The sequence below is a fragment of the Dendrobates tinctorius genome, unplaced genomic scaffold (assembly GCF_039654945.1).
Source record: "Dendrobates tinctorius isolate UK_male_01 unplaced genomic scaffold, ASM3965494v1 ptg000060l, whole genome shotgun sequence".
Lineage (NCBI taxonomy): Eukaryota > Metazoa > Chordata > Amphibia > Anura > Dendrobatidae > Dendrobates > Dendrobates tinctorius.
Window position 1 is genome coordinate 85,877,123 of NW_027361728.1, and position 6,881 is coordinate 85,884,003.

The window sequence follows — 6,881 nt, forward strand, 5'->3', positions numbered from 1 at the left end:
AAACACTCCAAAACGGTGGCTCCCGGTGGAGCTGAAGACACATGGTGGTCTGAGAGGGTGAATCCCTCAGACACTTGTACTTTGTCATATATTATCTTTTTGTTTTCTTGTTATGCCAGAAAGGCTTCGTTTACTTTGCTGAACCCTGCTGTGGTTTATGCTGTTCCACAATAAACCAGCTGGTGTTTTACCATGAGAAGCGTTCATGTGTCTACCTTGAAAACAAGAGAAGCAAAAATAAAGGACTGCTCACAGTAGCAGGGTGACAGTATATATAAATGGTGATGAGTATATAACACTAAATTTCAACCCTGTATATGTGGAGGCTTGACTGTTGTGGCTAAAAAGTACAGTCAAAATATCTCAGAAGCAAGCAACCAAAAGGAAAGAAGCCGACCATAACGTCCAATCAGTGAATAATTAGATAATATTTATTTTAAATAGTGAAATACAGGAAAAACAAGGAAGCAACCAATCAATGTGTACACATAAAAATGTTAAAAACAAGAACGCATTTCCAAAATATAGAGAAGAAGCAGAGAATTATTACAAGTCCAATGATACCATAAAAATCACAATGTATAATAAAGTGCAAATCATGAATTTAGCCCTAAAAATAGGAACCAAAATATATGGAAAAAAATCAAATCCTATTAGTAAAGTGCTTAGGGCAAAGTGTTAAAGGAAAAAAAAAATCACTATTTTTGATTGGCTAGCAAACTCGCCTGACCTTAACCCCATAGAGAATCTATGGGGTATTGTCAAGAGGAAGATGAGAGACATCAGACCCAACAATACAGATGAGCTGAAGGCTGCTATCAAAGCAACCTTGGCTTCCATAACACCTCAGCAGTGCCACAGGCTGATCGCCTCCATACCACGCTGCATTGATGCAGTAATTGATGCAAAAGGAGCCCCGGCCAAGAATTGAATGACCACTTGTTGGGATAACTCAGGCGGGATGTGCTCCACTATCACCCGATCATTTCACTCACATACGTTTTTATTATTACGTTTATTGTTCATGGTTCACTATCTGATATGATGCCAGCAATGTTTGAATTTCACTAAGCTTTCACTTGGCAGACGAGTAGTGACATCATTGTAATTCTCTTAAGAAAATAATGTTTTATTTCACATTTTGGGTCTCTATTTATTTTTATCATAATCATTATAATATTTTTCTATTTTTTTTTTTGCATTAATGTGCATGCATAAACCTACATCACAGTTTATAGTGCTTATATTCCTTCTGCAGGTTAATTGTATTTTTTTTACGTAACACACAATTTTATTGTAATCCACGGTACTCTGTCCCTCTTGTATTCATGCATACTTTTTTCTTGTCGTTCCAATCAAGTTTCCGTATCTCAACACAAGCCCCGTTACCCACACTCCTTCCATCCTGGACATCTGATTGGCTAATCTACAGTGTAAATGGCAGGCTGTCCCCCTCCCGATACATGCCTTCTTAGGAAGTTACAGGAAATGTGCGTTGGGGCGGCGGGGAGGATAAACTATACAACTGTTTACATATGTGTCATTTTTTATTGTTACTGACATTTGTTGGACCTCCTGTATCATTTTGAGAGTGTGTTTTATTTCTCATTACATTAGATGATTTAGATCCACTTTATTAGCCTAGTGTGGTACTTTTGATGCTGGAGAAGCAAAGCTGCTTCACAGTTCAGGCGAGCGGCCAAATAATGCTGCTGGTCTGGATTGTCAATCAAGCAGCGTCACTCCTTCCCCCACACCTCCACACCCACCCTCACAGTCAGGAAATCAGGGGGTTAGAAAGTGGTGCACTATTAAACTGAAAGGGCAATCCCTTGATGGTTTGCTTTCATTGTATTCAGATACTGCAGCAGGTAACATCTCTCCTGTCCTGATTACCTACTTGTATACATTGTGTCAAGTTAAGCTTGTCAGGCAATTTAAACTATAGCTTATTAGGGATGGCTTAGACTTTGATGCAACTATAGCTATGAAAGCAATTACGTCTGTACAGGTTTTAAGCCTCTGGAAGAATGTTCCCAATCACTGATGTCAGAGATCTAAAAAAAAAAGTAGAGATATTAATATACAGCAGACTGTCCATACCTTATGAAACCTGCCCACCTTCTTTTCCCTGACGCAAAGAAGACGCTATGAGACAATATTTCCAAAAAACAACTTTATTAGCGAGTAATCAGTTACAACATCGCTAATCCTTTTAAAACCCATCGTTGGAGGGGTAAGGTCGCAGCTTATCATGATAAACCAACCAAAATTTTTGTGGGGTTATGTCACCGGACTCCCGGCACATGTTACCCAGCCTTGTTTTCTTCGGCCATGGCATAGTAGCGACCCTTAAAGAGCTACGACCCCCCACCAAAAGAAAAAATCGCCTCCTCGATGCCATCCTGTAGACCTGAAAGAAAAATGTCCAACCCCATATCTGATAAATGCACCTCGTCCGGATGCAAAAACCTGCCATTATTACACTCTAATTGCCTGTGTCTAACTATGATGCCACCCTTAAAGTGAATGAAATGGGATATGCGTTGGTTTACTACTCTTCGTGCCCTTTCTATACTCGCCCCATCTCGTGCACCACGCCACACCATTCTGGGAATTATTTCCGACCAAACCATAACAAACTGATGGAATAAACCTGGAAACTTATCCATGTCTGCACACATTAACGTGATAAGTTCCGACAATTGTATAGACACTAAATCATTTCCCCCGGCATGCAATACCAGAATGACTGAAGATGCCGATGTTCTGGCTATTTTTACCACCTCTAATAACACCTGTGCCCACCTCAAACCGCGAATACCTCTCCAGTTTACATCCACATTGTAGAAACCCAGATCCCTCCCACCAGGGCGCATCTCAGCCCTTTGTTCGGCTCAAAAAGCGTACGAATGCACTAGAATCCAGACACTGGGCCTTGGACGACCTAAAAGAGAAGAAAATTAATAAATACTCATACTTATTATAACGTTAACAATTCTGTTCTAATGTAATGGAAAAAACAATCGGAAAGCCAGCTGCTTCCGTCGCTGCGCCAATCCTGAATGAATGCTTACCAAAATCACCCGGAACGAGACCCAAAAACAATATAATTCTATGCAGCAACACGAGAAACTGAAATCTAGTTTATGAAGAACCGTCAGCGTGCGCCAATAACAAGGGACTATTTGGTCTTATCTCCCAATACCGTGACAACAGAGAAATAGGACATACAGGGCCACGTATTGAAGCTAAAGAAAACCAAAACCCACTGCCCATGGGATCAGTTTTTGACCTCCAAATGCGAATCCGAATAACCCCCTTACACCAGACTTCATCATTGTGCTGTAAACAACCACCAGCGCGGCCTGTCTGTGGCACTAGCTCGCTGACCCACAATGCCCCAAAAAACGCAATTCCAAAATCTGCCGAAAACAATATAGCTTCAAAAACTGAGCTGCATACTACATACATGCCCTCGATAATTCTGGCCAAAAGTGAAAAAGAAATAGGCCGCCTGATACGATTTGGAGCCCTCAATTTTTCCCAACCTTTTAAAGCTTGTCTAAGAACAAAATGCTTCGTGACATCTTCCCATCCACGTAGTTAAAAATTGAAAAGCCAGTCCTGATAACCTGTTCCTGGCGAGTGATGCAGCAAAACCACTATCATGCAAATGTCGAACATATGCAAAAGTCACCTCCAACCTTGCATCCCACCGGTAATTCTACCACGAATCCCAACCATTCCTTCCACGCCTTACCATATGCATTCCACGTTGACGGAGTTATTGACGCCCGGACCAACGGCATCAGGAGGTTTCCGGTATTTTCCGAATATACTCTGGGCACCTCATTCCTTTCGGATTGGCCGCTGGAGCGAGTTCTCGAAATTTCTGAAATTCAAAACGTGACAATGAATCAGCAATATCTTTTTTTATGCCTGGAACATGCCGGGCACGAAACCAAATATTCAGCTTCAGACATTCCAAGACTAGAAAACGGGTCAACTTTATAACAGGAATGGAGGATGAAGATAAGTGATTCACCACATGAACCATGCTTTCATTATCCATCCAAAAACAGATGCCAGAATTTCGCAACTGCTTCCCCCATATTCCCAACGCCACTGCCATTGGAAACAACTCCAAAAGAGTCAAATTCTTTGTCCATTCCTCTTCTACCCATTTTTCTGGCCATCTTTCCGCACACCACTGATTATGAAATATGAATCTGAAGCCCACTGAACCAGACGCATCCAAACATACATAGAGACATCTCTTGGCACGACTTCTCCGCATCCTGAAAAAAGGTGACTCCATTATACTTACACAAAAAACTCCTCCAGACTCTTAAGTCCTCCAGTAAAAGAATGCCTAAGCGAATCCTGTGATGAGCACGCTTCACACCTCTGGTAGCCATTGCCAGATGCCTAGAAAAAATCCTGCCCATAGGCATAACCCGACAGGCAAAAGCCAGCAAACCCAGCAAGGATTGCATTTGAACCAAAGTGACTTTTTTAACAGATAGAAAACCCTCAATTAACCCCAACAGTTTTGAGATCTTATCAAGAGGTAAACGAAAAACCATGCTGACTGTGTCAATCTCAATGCCCAGGAAAGAAAGGCAGGTGACTGGACCGACGTTTTTTTCCTCATTCAACGGAACTCCAAAATAAGACATGAGTTCCCGAATCTTAGTCAAAATTATACTGCAACTGTCCGAGTCCGCTGGACCTACGAACAAAAAATCATCCAAATAATGCTTCACCAACTGAGATCCAGTTTCAATCTTTATAACCCATTCCAAAAAACTGCTGAATAACTTAAAATACCTGTACAAAATATAGCAACCCTTTGGGAGGCACGTATCATAATAGTACGCTCCATCTACATAACAGCCCAATAAGTGATGGATTGGGTTAGCTCCCTTGCAGATAAGGGACGAGATGGGGCGAACCAACGAGGAAAAATGAGGAACGAACTGTCGGTAGTAGTTCGCAAAACCAAGGAAGCGTTGGATTGCCTTCACCCCATGGGGCTGTGGCCAATCGAGGACGGCGGACACTTTTGCCGGATCCATGCATAGACCTGATTCCGAGATAATGTACCCCAAGAATGGCAGGGACGTTTGCTCGAAGGCACATTTTTCGAGCTTGGCATAAAGGCGGTTCTCCCTCAGGCGCTGGAGGACTTGACGCACGTTCTTTCTGTGGGCGGAGAGGTCTGGAGAAAAAACGAGGATGTCATCCAGATAGACTACCACGCAGGAGTACAGCATATCCCGGAAGACGTCATTCACGAACTCCTGGAAAACCGCTGGGGCATTGCAGAGGCCGAAGGACATGACCAAGTACTCGTAGTGACCGTCTCTGGTGTTAAAGGCGGTCTTCCACTCATCCCCGGAACGAATGCGGATCAAGTTGTAGGCCCCACGAAGATCCAGTTTGGTGAAAATTCGAGCTCCTCTAAGTCGGTCAAAGAGCTCCGGGATCAATGGCAATGGGTACTTGTTCTTGACCGTGATATTGTTCAGGCCTCGGTAGTCTATGCAAGGACGGAGGGAGCCGTCCTTCTTTTTTACAAAGAAAAATCCCGCTCCCGTGGGCGAGGAGGACTTACGGATGAAACCTCTAGCAAGGTTCTCCTGGATATAGTCAGACATAGCTTGGGTCTCAGCAGGGGATAGCGGGTATATCCTACCCCTGGGTGGCGTAGAACCAGGAATGAGGTCAATCGGACAGTCATATGGCCGATGGGGGGGCAGAGTCTCGGCCTCCTTCTTGTCGAAAACATCTGCAAAGGACCAGTAAGCCGACGGCAGACCTGTAGGTGCCGGGGATGGACCGGCAGAGTTCATCAGACGGACGGGCGACAGGCACTTCTCCTGACAGAACGGTCCCCACCGGAGTATCTCGCCCGACCGCCAGTCCAGGGTTGGCTCATGAGTCCGTAGCCAAGGGAGGCCTAGAAGAAGTGCGTGAGACATGGTGGACAAGACGAGGAAGGAGATCTTCTCCAGGTGCAGGGCTCCGATCTGCAGCTCGATCTCTTCGGTGGCCTGGGTAACGGACTCCAGCACGGACGTACCATTGACCGAAACAATCGACAGAGGAGTCTCCAGGGATCTGACAGGAATCCGGTATTTTTTAACCGCCTCGAGTGTGATAAAAGTCCCCTCCGCGCCAGAATCCAGGAAAGCCTCCTCAGAATAACGCTTGGCACCGAGATTCAATAATACGGACACGAGCAGGGGAGAAGAGGAATCACGTACACCTAGGGAGGCCTCTCCTATCAACCCTAGGCGGAGAAGTTTCCCGGCTTCTTGGAGCAGGAACGGAGGAGGGGAGAGGAGCTCCTCTCTCTGGCTAATTCACGGGCACGTTCCTGAAACCGCAGGTCGATGCGTGTCGCCAGTGAGATCAGATCCTCTAAAGAGGTGGGAGTATCCCGACCTGCCAGTACGTCTTTGATCCGACTGGACAGGCCACGCCAAAAGATCCCTACGAGAGCCTCGTTGTTCCAACCGAGATCGGAGGCCAAGGTACGAAAACGGATGGCATACTGTCCTACCGGTAGCGTACCCTGATGGAGGTTAAAGAGGGACTCGGTGATAGAGGCCAGCCGACCCGGCTCGTCGAACACCTTGCGGAAGGTGTCCAAAAAGGTGGAAAGCCGAGAGACGAGTGGGTCATTGCGCTCCCAGAGGGGGTTCACCCATGCTAATGCCTCCCCCTCTAAGTGTGAAACAATAAAGGCAATTTGGGCGCGCTCAGTGGGATAGTGCTGCGGCAAAAGCTCAAAATGTAACCGGCATTGGTTCAGAAATCCTCGACAAAACTTAGGGTCCCCGCTATATCGGGGTGGCTTGCCGAGGCGTGGT

General features: G+C 45.3%; 1 long non-coding RNA gene across 1 annotated transcript; it reads right to left on the bottom strand.

Annotated features, from left to right (window-relative positions):
• Positions 1 to 2,161: 2,161 nt before the first annotated feature.
• LOC141092718 (uncharacterized) lies at positions 2,162 to 4,045 on the bottom strand. Its single transcript, XR_012232881.1, has 2 exons — positions 3,764 to 4,045; positions 2,162 to 2,947 (listed from the first exon to the last, which is right to left on the bottom strand). It is a non-coding gene; the product is annotated as an uncharacterized lncRNA (long non-coding RNA).
• Between the last annotated feature and the right edge of the window lie 2,836 nt (positions 4,046 to 6,881).